We start from the raw sequence: 13,821 nt of genomic DNA on the forward strand, positions 1-13,821 counted from the left end.
TCTGGACCAGGACCTAACTCTCTGCCAAATTTGGTGATTTGGTGTAATTCCATCCAGTAGTTTTTGTGCTATTGCAGTTCAAAATCTCTATGGAAAAAATGAATGGGGAAATCCATCTATCTATATATATATATATATATATATATATATATATATATATATATATATTTACACAAATAGATAGATAGATAGATAGATAGATAGATAGATAGATAGATAGATAGATAGATAGAGATGCATTGGTATATATATATGTATATATATATATATATATATATATGCATGTATACATGTGTTTCTAAGTGCACATATACTCATAATACTTGTGATGATTTGGGAGTTTTATATGATATGGCTGTGGGGCCTTATCATGGAATACACTCCCAAAAACTGCCTTGGGTCCGGTCAAGCTCATTTGTGTCACCTTTAGCTCAACCCTGGGTAGCTGTGACTTCGACTGGCAAGGTTTACCAAAGAAACTTAGGGCCATATTTACAAAGAATTGGCATAGGGAAGTGCTATAAGTCATTTTGCTGTGCTGTCCTACACCAATTAGAAAGGGAAAGGAATGCAACATATCTACAAGATACTGTGCATTCCTGTTGTTTCAGCCAGCGCCGGTGCACAAATTGCAGCTGAGCACTGATGCAGGCACCCCTGCACCATGGTGCAAGGGAGTCTGTGTCGTTGGCATGTTTGTTTTTGTGCAGGAAGTGACACCTTTGTGCACAAAAACAATCAAGTGTTTTCCTCATCCCATGTGTGCTGCAGAGTGGAAAGAAAAAAAACGGTCTCACATGCTTGCATGTTATTTAGCCTGGGTGGGTCAGGTCCTGAGAGCAGAGCAAAAAAATAGAAGAGGGCTCATGGGTCCCCCTTCCTAGGGTTTCGGAAAGCACAGAGGACCACCACCTACCTGGAGCAAAAGTTATTAAATTAATGCGGGAAGGCCCGTGCACCCCCCCACGGCCCAGTGGCCCACCCCCTTCCCAGAGGCAAATGAACTGAAATAAATATGGGGGGCTCCTGTGGCTTCCATGCAGACCCAGGGACTGCCTCTTCCCCAGGGCAAATATACTTTGATGTAAGTGGGGGGCTAGCGCATCCCCTGCACAACCCAGGTGACCATCACCTCCCTGGGGCTATGTAAATAGAGTATGCAGGGGGCACCTGGTCCCTGGGGACCACCTCCCCGGGGTAACATAGAAATTTAATACGGGGTCCTGAGGCCGTCCCTGGCCCTGGGGCCACTACCTCCCAGAGCAATAAATTATAAATATCGGGGGCCATGTGACCCCCTGTGCCTTATGGGACCACCATTTCCCAGGGGCAACATCAGAAAACAAAAAAAAGGGTGGTCCTATGAACCTTCCCTGCTCCTGGGGCTAAATTGAAGAATGGAGGGGGCTGCATGGCTCCTCTAATGGAGCCATAGATGGCCCTGGGGACTGCTGCCACCCAGGGCCGACTCCTACTCCCTTGCGAGGTACCAACCCTCTGTAGGTAGCTGTTTGCTTGGTGGGAGCTGATAGCTCCCAGCAAGTCAAATCAAACATAACTCCACTTTCTGTAAGGGGGAGCTGTTAAACAGCTCCCACTTGCAGAAAGCTGAGTTTTCATGTGTTTCCGTACAGGCAACTATGCGTGAAGAGAAAGAGAATAAAACATTGCTCCCACAAACAGGGAGCCACTATTTAAAGCATCTCCCTGCTTGCATGAGCAATGCCAGCTCCCACAGGATGTAGGGAGGTGGTTAGGATCACTGTGCCTTCAGGCTCCCCCCCAAGTGGTCCTCTCCTGGCACCAACCATCTTGGTTGTATGCCTCTTTGAAGTCATTCTATGGAGAAAGCATTGCAATAACAATAGCCTCTCCATAGAATAACTTCAAAGCAGCACACAAGGAATAATTTTGGTTTGAATGTTATAGTTAGGTTTTGATGCACAGCAGATCACACTCATGTCTGTCATACTGGTAAAGCTCTCGGATTGTCACTCAGTGGGATGAAGGTTCAAATTCTGTTATCTCATTGTAGGGTGTCTGGTTATTTACTATTGTTCAGACTGTTAAAAAGTCCTACTGATGGAACATTCATGTCTTTTTGTTGAATGTCATATCTATGTCTGGAAACTGCATAGCGAAAAGTCATCTGTGGCCTAGAGGTTAAGGTCTCAGGCCCTCACCCTGAAGGTTAAGAGTTCCAGTCTAGGTGTGTCAGTAGTGACATTCCTGCTCTTATTACTTTTCATATTCAAATATTGAAGGTATACACCAAAATGTAATCACACTCTTCACTTGGCAAACAAATTGTTCTAAAATGTCTCATTAAATCATTCATCATGAGAAAAACTCTTTGGGTGATTATAGGGGGTGTCCGCATGGTGTGGCTACAGGCCAGGCCCTGCGGTCAAACCCCTGCTGAGCACGGCCAAAGGCCATGTGTGGTGCAGGGTTGGGTGGTTATAGGTGGTGGGCCACAGGGCCTAGGCACTGGTGATGCCCTGCAGCCAACCCCCGCCATGCACAGCCAAAGGCTGTTCATGAGGTGGCGTTGGGGGGTCATAGAGGGTTGGCCAAGCCCTTCAGCCAAGCCCTGCGATGCATGGCTGAAAGCCATGTCCATAGGAGGTTGGTTAACGTATAGTAATTAAAATTACTTCACATTAAAAAAAACATAGACATTGACTGAAAAAAACAAAGGTTACAGGAATGTTATAGTTAGGAAATAGAATTAGAAAAACTATAGGCATTTACTTAACAAAGCAAAGGTTTTCTGGGATGTTATAGATAGACTCACATTTTAAGCGTACAAAACCATATAAACTCAGCTGTTATTATTAAAGTTATCTCGAGTAACTATACTTCGTACCCTAAGGTAAGTATAACACATGCCCTTTCACAACCAGACAGACAATCTCACATTCACTGTCAGACCCAGAAAGACATTCTCACACTCACTGTCACACCCAGAGAGACACTCTCACACCCCCTCCCACCCTCTCACACCCACTCTCACATCCAGACAGACACTCTCACATTCACTCTTACACCTATTCAGGCACACTTTCCCACCGACTTTCACACCCAGACACACTATCACACCCACTCTCACATCCAGACACCCTCTTACACCCACTCTGACAACCAGAGAAACATTTTTGTGCCCACTCTTACACCCAGACACAACCTCTCACACCCACTCTAATATCCAGACACAGCCTTTCACACCCACTCTTACACCCAGATACACCCTCTATCACCCACACTCATACCCAGACACTCTATCCCACCCATGCTCACACCCAGACAGACACTCTCAGACCCAGAGACACGTTGTCACACCCACTCTCATACCCAGACTCACAGTCACACCCACTCTAACACCCAGACACACCCTCCCACACCCCATCTCACATCCTGAGACACACTCTCACTCACATGCGCATACTCTCATACTCATCCTCACAGCCACCCAGACTCTCACACAGTCATGGCTGGCTGCAACCTAACAGGAAATGTTGCAGCTGCCATTTTGTATTATATTGGCAAGAGTCCTGGGGCTTAAAATATGGGAAGGAATTTATTTGTAGGGTTAAGGGTGGATGTTCCCTGACCCTAGTGGCTTGATATAATTGTGGCAAAATATTAATGGGTATAACATTTCAAAAATGTGTTTTATTTGGCATTGTTTTAGATCCACTGATGGATCCGTGGATCCAAATGAGATTTAAAAAATCACAATAAAAAACATGTGTATGGTAAAGGGGTTGGCTCTGAAAAGATCCTTTGTGTTTATGGTGTGTAGTTGATGACTACACATGAGTCTTTCAAGTTCTGCATGAACACCCTATTACCTTTCTCTTTCAGGTGAACTCCATCATTTCCATATATTCCATCCATATCAAACCATAAATCATTGTGGTATACAGAGCCCAAGTTATGGTCTGAGGAATTCAAAAACTGTTTTGTAACATGTTTCCTAGATTTGTGTATTTGTGGACAGAATTCACTTGACTACTTGCAGGTCTGCCTTTGGCAAATGTTAAAAAAAACAAAAGCACTATGTGGGAAAAGTGCAAATAATTTTCCAAAGGTATCTTTCATTAGGATTTCCAATCCTACCCCAGTAACTGTGGCCAGGTCACTGTCACCACAGTTCACACTAAGATCTGAATGTTGGCAATCCATAATACTTTCAACCAAAGGGAGCAATTGAAGCCACTTTAAACCTCTCTGGCCAACTCAAATAATATCCACATTAGATAAACTTAGGTCCCTGTCAATGCCACTCTTTTTAGCACTCTCTCAGTCCCAAAACATGAAGCTGCGTCCCACAATCACCACTCTGAGCATTCTGGAGGGTAGCTGAAGTACTACACAGAGCAGGGCTACAGCTTTCAAATGAAATGCAGTTGATATGGAGGCTACTAGTTACAATTTGAAAGAACAGATTTGATTGATTGATTGATGGTGCATAAAGCTAGGTAGTGATTTTATGGGAAAAGTAAATACGTGTTGGACTGGATTTTGAGAAAATAGAAACAGCATTGGTGTTTGGTAAATGTTTATTATTTCAAAAATTCAACCACACCTGCTACATTTGCTTTAGACGTAAGCATGCTGTTGTCAGAAATGGTTATGAACTTGTGACCTACTGCTGCTAGAGAATGTTGAAAACTATGTTACCATGGTAGCACAGCCACAGGAAAATGGGAGAAGGGGATCAAAAATACTGGACTGTGACTTTGAAGTTGCAGTTCTAGTGTAACCATTATTAGGTGTAAACACGTTTGTTGATCAAACAGGTGCACATATAGCATTGGTTTGAAATAGATAGTCAAATATCATACTCTTGTGTGGAGTTACACAGGGGGCCACACTGAGCACCGTGAATTGATCCATGGATCCAGTGAAAACCCCTATGAAACTTGGCTATCTTTTGAGGTGAGTTGGAAAGGGTTAACTTTAAGAGCTAGTGAGAAGATATATAGCATGAATTAAATATGAAAGAGAGATTGTGATTGGCTTGTCATTGAGTAACCTTGAAAGCGAAGTTGAACCGGTTGCCCTTAATAGTTGCCTTGTAACTTGTTTTTTGTGCATACTGAGAGACAAACATATAGAACAACAATCATACTTAACAGGTATGTGTACTAAAATGTAGTTTCATTTAAAATACATTAGTAAAGGCATGAGTATATATAAATGAAAGTGAGCAGCATGTTGGGCATGGCTAGCAAATCCAACATGGCGGGTTGCAATCTGAAATGGCTCCGCGCTGACACTCTGTTATCTATCACAACTATGGACTATGTCTGCAATCCAGGGACAACATTTTAATCGAAGAAAAGCTAAACAAGTGGGCTGTGCCTTTATGGAGTTTGCTGGCTGGTCGACGTTGAGGAGGTGATGGAACAAAGCCCTAACCCAAAACCTTGTGGCACAGAGATAGGACCTACCATCGAGACACGAAATGGCACGGTTGAGCCACGGCACTTCTAGCTGATCCCTGGGAAGCAGTCTGCTGAATTATGTGGTGGGCGCGGCCGTCCTCAGTGAGGGGTTGACAAGTGGTGAAGACTGCTGTGGACTAGAAGACACCGCCATTGGTGAGGCCCCCAACGCACACACCTGGGAGCTGCAACTGCTGACTTAGGACCAGTGAAGGTGAGAGGTGCCTGCGGGGAACATGAGTGGCATACCGCTGGTTGATAGAGGTTGTGCACCAAACACGGGGATCAGATTCAGAACCAGGCTGCTCACATATCCACCCTTATACACGAGCAGGCCCCCTGGCTTGACCGATAATAACACACATACTAACAAGCGCATACTTGCCAGAATTTAATGGAAAACTGGGCCACCCAAGGTTGGCATTTAGCTGCAGCATTGTGAATGACAGCTGGGAGAAATGTGTTGTGAGGAGTCTGTGGGTTTGTAGCAGAGTATTTGGAAGAGAGTTTAATAACATCACTGTGCCTCCCTGGGATTACAGCAGTGCTGATCATCCATCCCCCTGCTCTTGTCAGGTGTCACTTGCAATTCAGATCTGAAAATTGATGATACAGCTGTGATTGAATCCCCTCGGCCCCCTCCCCAAGGAGGGGCACTCATAAAAGAATCAGGCCATGCTGGAGGGCCTGACCTGGTGGCACACACATAGAGCATGATACAGCACAAATGTGAGAGAACTACTCAGCAGTATCCCAGTCATGTTATCTAATTGGCACACTAAGTAAATTCACCACAGCAACACTGGGTTACACACGCTAACAGCACCTGCCTATTGTTTAAACTCCTTGCCATGAACTCTATGGCGCTCACACGTTGTACATATGTTCTCTGACCGACCTGCCTAGCAGAGGAGATATTCCAGTGCGCCTACTGTCCCTCTTCCCCACTGTCCCTAAGATGCTTTTCCTTGCCCATCTTGACTTCTTCCCTCCCCCTTCCCCTCACCCATCCTGCCCGTAAGAGCGGGGTCCCAATGACCCAGCCCAGCACCTCAGCCAAACAGTCCACGGGGACAGTGGAAGCACCTCCTAGTCATGGAGGCAAGACAGTGAAGGATCCCACTCCACCAGCCAGGAAGGGTAAGGATCTCACACCTCATGCCATTAAGGGGAAGAAGCCATCAACTCCTGCCATGAAGGGGAAGGAGCCCTCAACTCCTGCCATGAAGAGGGAGAAGCCCTCAACTCCTGCCATAAAGGGGAAGGAACCTTCAACTCCAGCCATGAAGGGGAAGAAGCCCTCACGTCCTGCCATGAAGGGGAAGAAGTCATCAACTCCTGCCATGAAGGGGAAGAAGCCCTTGACTCCTGCCATGAAGAGGAAGGAACCCTCACCTCCAGCAGAGGCTGGCAAGGTACCACCACCACCAGTGGTCACAAAGCTCTCACCTCCAGTTGAGACAGTACAGTCCTCACCTCCAGCAGAGGCTGCCCAGGAGGCAGCTTCCCCAGCTGAGGCAGTGCAGCCCTCTCCTCCTGCAGAAGATGCACCTTCACCTGCTGAGACAGTGCAGCCCTCAACTCCAGCAGAGACTGCCCAGGAGGCACCTTCACCGGCTGACACAGTGCAGCCCTCACCTCCAGCAGAGGCTGGTGGGGCAACACCACAGCCACCAGTGGTCACGGAGCCCTCACCTCCAGCTGAGACAGTGCAACCCTCACCTCCAGCAGAGGGCATGTAGGCCACGCTCCAGGGACTGCTGTACAAGGAGCCACCTTCAGAACCAGTGGGCAAGTCACCCACCTGAAAGACTGTGACCTTGCACTCCCAGCAAAGATAATAGGCAAGTAGCCCCCTCCAGAACCAGTAGGCAAGTCACCCACCTGAGATACTGTGACCTCACACTCCCCAACATAGGTAAATGGGCATGCAGCCCCCTCCAGAACCAGTGTGCAAGTCACCCACCTGAGAGACTGTGACCTTGCACTCCCCAGCAAAGATAATGGGCATAGAGCCCCCTCCAGAACAGTGGGCAAGTTCCCAATTTCAGCTGAGGTACCACCCACCCCAACCCCTTGAGGGGCCTGCCCATTTCTAAAATGATGCCCCTGCAGAGTTCTGTGCTGATGATGTCAGGAAACAAGCTGGGCCTTGGACTTTGCCCTGTGGCCACATGGGGCCTTAGTACTTTGGACTGGGCATTGGTAATTTGTGGACATTTGTACATATCTCTTTGTTATCCAATTGGTTAATTTGGTGGCTGTTCCCGTTCAATCCATTCTCATTACTGCCTTCTTGCTGTCCTTGCATTATTATGGCGTGTGTGGTGTGCCATTTTTTTTAGCCTGCAGCTGGTTGTGTGTATGTTGTGTGTGTGTCTGGTGTGTGTTGTGCGTGTGTGTGTCACTCTCCTTTTCCTCCCTCCCTCCCTTGTGTGCTAGGCGGCTGCACTCACCATCGTCGTCTTTGTCGGTGTTAGTGTTCCAGGTGGAGCATGGTGCAGAAGAGCATCGAGAAGACTTGCAGTTCTGGAGAGTCTTTTGTCTTCTGCACGGAGTCTTGTGTGACTCCCTGACCTGCTTTTGGCCGGGAGTCCACTTGGCTCCCCCAGCCGGCCCCAGTGCTCCTGACCCCCCTACTGCCACCTGGACAGCAGTTCGAGGCCCTCACTCTGACGACTTGTAAGTGATTCCCCAGTGTTTTTTACCTCTGGTATTCTCTTCGTTCCTGCCTTTTTTGCCCCATAGTACTCAGCCTTTTGCCCAATGTTTATGGTGTTCTCTTAGCCTTTCCGCGCTCCCTTGACCCCGCTGCCCCCGCGCCCATCTCTTGCCTCTCTCCCCCGCCCATTCCCTCTCTGATCCCTCGGCTCCCTGCCGCTGCCTCCCCTGCGGCCCACCCCCGCGCGCACCCATTGGCTCCCTCTCTCCTCCCAGCTGCTCCACCCTCCCACCCCACCTTCTTAATGGCGGCCGCTGCGCGGAGTCTCGTGAGACTCCCTGACCTGCTTTTGGTCGGGAGTCCACTTGGCTCCACCAGCTTGCCCCAGTGCTCCTGACCCCCCCCACTGCTGCCTGGACAGCAGTTCGAGCCCCTCACTCCGACGACCCGTAAGTAATTCCCCAGTGTTTTTTACCTCTGGTATTCTCTTCTCTTCATTCCTGCCTTTTTTGCCCAATAGTACTCCATCTTTTGCATTTTTCACATGTCAATGCCTTTATATATTATGTACATTCCGTTGTTTTAACCCTTTTGCCTTTCGCTGCTCATTTCTCTGCCCATCGTATATTGTGTCTCATCTGTGTTCCCAGCCTATCTACCTTCTCTACCCTTTTTTTCTCCGTCCATCGTACACTGTGTTTATATTATTTTTTCTCAGCCTACTCGCCTCTCTCTGCCCTTTTCCTCTGTCCATCGTACACTGTGTTTATATTCTTTTTTCTCAGCCTGCTCGCCTCTCTCTGCCCTTTTTGTTTGCCCTTTACATACTGTGCGTCTTTCGTGATCTTTGTCTGTTTTGCCCACTGTTTATGGTGTTCTCTTAGCCTTTCTGCGTTCCCTTGACCCCGCTGCCCCCATGCCCATCTCTTGCCTCTCTCCCCCTCTCCTCTGCCCGTTCTGTCTCCCATCCCTCGGCTCCATGCCGCTGCCTCCCCTGTGGCCCCGCCCCCCGCTCACACCCATTGGCCCCCTCCCTCTTCCCAGCTGCTCCACCCTCCCACCCCACCCTCTTAAGGATGGCCGTGCACAGCGGGCGCGCCCGGGGCGTGCCAGAAGCAAGCCCGTCTGCACCCGTCTGCATCTGGACCACGCCCACCGCCAGTCCCCCTGGTCCCCACAGCCAAAACCCCCCAGACAACCCTACTCCCCTCTCACCCTCCACTCCCTCAACCCAGGCCCCTGCCCCACCTGCACCCTTTCTAGCCCTGCACACACACATGGCCCCTCCACCTGCTGCACCTGCCATTTCTCCTGCTCCACATCCCCCACACCCCACACCAACCACAGCGACCCCCCCAACAAACACATAATCCCCAACGCAAAATACACCTGCTCTACCCCCACGCACACCAACCAGCCCCACTGCATACCACCTCACAACCAGAACACACCCCACAACAACACCATCGCACAACAACACCCACCAAAACCACCTCAACTGCCTACTCCTCAACACCCGCTCCCTTCACAAACATGCCATAGAACTCTGGGATCTCATCACATCACACTCACCTGACATCGTCTTCCTCACAGAAACCTGGACCAACCACTCCTCAGAGCCCGACATAGCCACTGCCACCCCCATGGGATACAAACTCCAATGCAAAGACCGCCTTAACAAGCCAGGAGGTGGCATCGCCATCCTACACAAAGACACCATTAAAGTCACTACCAACTCCCAAGACACTATCGACAGCGCAGAACACATGCACTTCCTAATCCACATTAACAACAACTCCACCCTAAGAGGTACACTAATCTACACACCACCAGGACCACGCCCCGCCTTCTGTGACACCATGGCCAACACCATCAGCACGCATGCCCTCACCTCCACAGACTACATCCTCCTTGGTGATTTCAACTTTCACTTTGAGAACCTTCAAGACCACAACTCCACCTCCCTCATAGACAACCTCACCAACCTCAGACTCAAACAACTGGTCACAGCACCCACCCACTCAGCAGGACACACGCTTGACGTAATCTTCACCTCAAGCCAACACATAACCTACACCCACACCACCGAACTTCACTGGATCGACCACCACTGCGTCCACCTCTCCTTTGCCAAACCCCCCACACACCACCACCAACACACCACGCCCTACCACATGTGGGACAAGATCCCCACAGAACGCCAGAGCTCCCAACTGGCTCTTAACCTTTCCCCCCACACCAACGACCCCAACACCGGAGCCCACAACCTCTCTAAATGGATCACTACCTGCGCTGACACACTAGCCCCCCTCAGAAAACACACCGCCACCCGCAACATCAAGAACGCACCCTGGTTCTCCCCTGAACTCCAAGCGCAAATGCAGCCAAGCGGAGAAAGCCTGGTGACAGGAACCCACTACAACCAACTTCTCCACCCTCAAAACTTCTATTCGCACCCACCACCAACTCATATGCACCACTAAAAGAGCACACTACAAGACACGCCTTGACGACAACTCCCAGAACTCTTCACCATCATTAAGGAGCTATCCAAACCCAAAGCCAGCAACATAGACCCCACACACACACAGCCCCTATGTGACGCTCTCTCCAATCACTTCCACCACAAAATACTGGACATTCACAACAGCTTCATACCACACACACCCACCACACACAACCCTCACCCGCCCAACTCAAACCCCACTCATGACCCCTCCACCATACTTACCACCTGGCCCCCAACCACACACGAAGAAACCGAAAAAGCCATGAATTCCATCCACTCCGGATCCCCCTCCGACCCCTGCCCTCATCGCATCTACAACAAAGCCAGCCCAACCATCGACCCCATACTCCGCAACACAATCAACTCCTCATTCGACACCGCCACCTAGCCAAATCGCTGGAAGCACGCAGAAATGACCGCTCTCCTAAAAAAGCCCAAAGCCGACCCAGAAGTCTTCTCCAACTACCGCCCCATCTCCCTCCTCCCTTTCCCCGCCAAGGTCGCTGAGAAACTAGTCAACGCCCGCCTATCACACTTTCTCGAGGAAAACAGCACACTAGACCCCTCACAATCCGGATTCCGCAAGAACCACAGCACGGAAACCGCCCTCATTGCATGTACTGACGACACCAGAACCAGAGTCGACAAGGGCGAGACCGTCGCACTCATCCTCCTAGACCTCTCCGCAGCCTTTGACACTGTCTGTCACCACACACTGCGCACACGCCTCCACAACGCAGGAATTCATCACAAAGCCTTAGACTGGCTCACCTCCTTCCTCACCGAGCAGACCATAAGAGTCCGCCTTCCAACCTTCCACTCCACTCTACCAAAATCATCTGCGGAGTCCCCCAAGGGTCCTCCCTCAGCCCCACCCTCTTCAACATTTACATGACCCCCCTCGCCAACACCCTCCGACCACACGGAATCACCATCCTCTCCTACTCAGACAACACCCAACTCATCTTCTCCCTCACCCGCAACCCCACCACCACCAAAACTAACCTACACGCTGCACTCCTTGACACCACCACCTGGATGACAACAAACCACCTCAAGCTTAACCCCAACAAAACCGAAATCATCATCTTCGGCCTGAACAAAACCATATGGAACGACTCCTGGTGGCCCATCGCCTAGGCCACACCCCCACAAACCATGTTCGTAACCTCGCCATCATCCTGGACCCCTCCCTCTCTATGACACAGCAAATCAATGCAGTAACCTCCTTCTGCTTCCACACTCTCCGCACTCTGAAAAAATCCTTTAAATGGATTCCCTCAGAGACCAGGAAGACAGTCACCCGTGCACTCATCAGCAGCAGGCTAGACTATGGTAACGCCCTCTACACCGGCACCAGACTCAAACTCAAACACAAACTCCAGAAAATCCAGAACACAGCCGAACGCCTCATCCTGGACCTCCCCCGCCATGAACAAATCTCACCACACCTCAAATCCCTTCACTGGCTCCCCATAGACAAGAGAATCACTTTCAAGATCCTCATCCACGCACACAAATCCCTCCACAACACCTTGTGGCTTGGACCAGCTGACACTTAGGGCCTCATTAGGCCGGAGGTAGCACCGCCAACAGGCTGGGGGTGCTACATGGGCAATTCTGACCGCGGCGGTAAAGCCACGGTCAGAAAAGGGCAACCGGCGGTTTCCCGCCAGTTTACCCCTGCCCAAGGGAATCCTCCATGGCGGCGCTGCTTGCAGCACCGCCATGGGGATTCCGACCCCCTTCCCGCCATCCTGTTCCTGGCGGTTGTTACCGCCAGGAACAGGATGGCGGGAACGGGTGTCGTGGGGCCCCTGGGGGCCCCTGCACTGCCCATGCCACTGGCATGGGCAGTGCAGGGGCCCCCTAACAGGGCCCCATTAAGATTTTCAGTGTCTGCCTTGCAGACACTGAAAATCGCGACGGGTGCCACTGCACCCGTCGCACCCCTTCAACTCCGCCGGCTCCATTCGGAGCCGGCTTCATTGTTGAAGGGGCTTTCCCGCTGGGCCGGCGGGCGGCCTTCTGGCGGTCGCCCGCTGGCCCAGCGGGAAAGTCGGAATGACCGTCGCGGTCTGTTGACCGCGGAGCGGTCTTCCGACAGGGTTACTTTGGCGGGCGGCTAGTCCTGATATTGACGCGAAAGTGGTAAGCGTGGTGGTTATTGATATGGGAAAGGTCTCTGTTGGAAAGTGGATTATGGGTAAGGGTAGGTGAGTACCTACACTTAGCATTAGGCCACAAAGCCCTACTAGGTCCAGATTAAGTCTCAATAAATTTATCCTGGCTCTACCCTTGGTAGCTTGGCAACGAGCAGTTAGGCTTAACTTAGGAGACAGGTGTGGTAAGCATTTGATATCAACAAAACAGTAAATAATTAAAACACAAAACATAGCAAAAATTCAACATCAATTTATAAAAATAGGTTATTTTTTATCTTTAAAATGACATAAAACAACAAAAACACAATAAAGGAAACTGGAGATATGAATTTTTAAAGATGAAATGTTTTCTAGCACCTAGAAATCAAAAGTGCCACACTGGACATCTGGGTCAGTCATGGGGTGACATGACACAGGAACCCTCCACGCACCTTACATTGCAATACTTACATGTTTTTCCCAATGGTATACACTCGGCACATTGGCCGGCAGACTCATTAAGACAACATACCTTCCTGTCACTCACATTACTCTGAGACCTCTGGGAGGCCATCCGAGGCACACTGTTTACAGTCAAGGTATGGTCCAATTTGTTTGAAAGCCCAAGGCAGGTGCCACGCAACAGGAGGTTCCACCTAATTCAATACAACATTACCCAATGGGCTTACTTCACCCCTGCTAACATAAGCAGGTACTTTAACTGTACCAATGCAGAAAGCCCATGCTGTCACCTACCAGACACGGACCTACTACACATGCTGTGGTTATGCTCACATCTATAATACTATTGGAATACAGTGATATGCTGTCTGTTACATTGCGTGTACCGAACTATTCCACTCACTTGGGAAGCCTGTATACTGGTACTCTTTCACAGGGACAAAAAACAGAGAGCCATGGCACAGTCTTTAGACCTGGACCTCATCTTAGCCAAGAGACTCATTACTCTCAGATGGCATTCATCTGACCTGCCGCAATACAGTGGCTATGTGTGTTCCATAACGGTCTTGGCACTGGCAGAAAGTGTTGCCC

This window comes from Pleurodeles waltl, chromosome 1_1, assembly GCF_031143425.1.
Source record: "Pleurodeles waltl isolate 20211129_DDA chromosome 1_1, aPleWal1.hap1.20221129, whole genome shotgun sequence".
Taxonomy (NCBI): Eukaryota; Metazoa; Chordata; class Amphibia; order Caudata; family Salamandridae; genus Pleurodeles; species Pleurodeles waltl.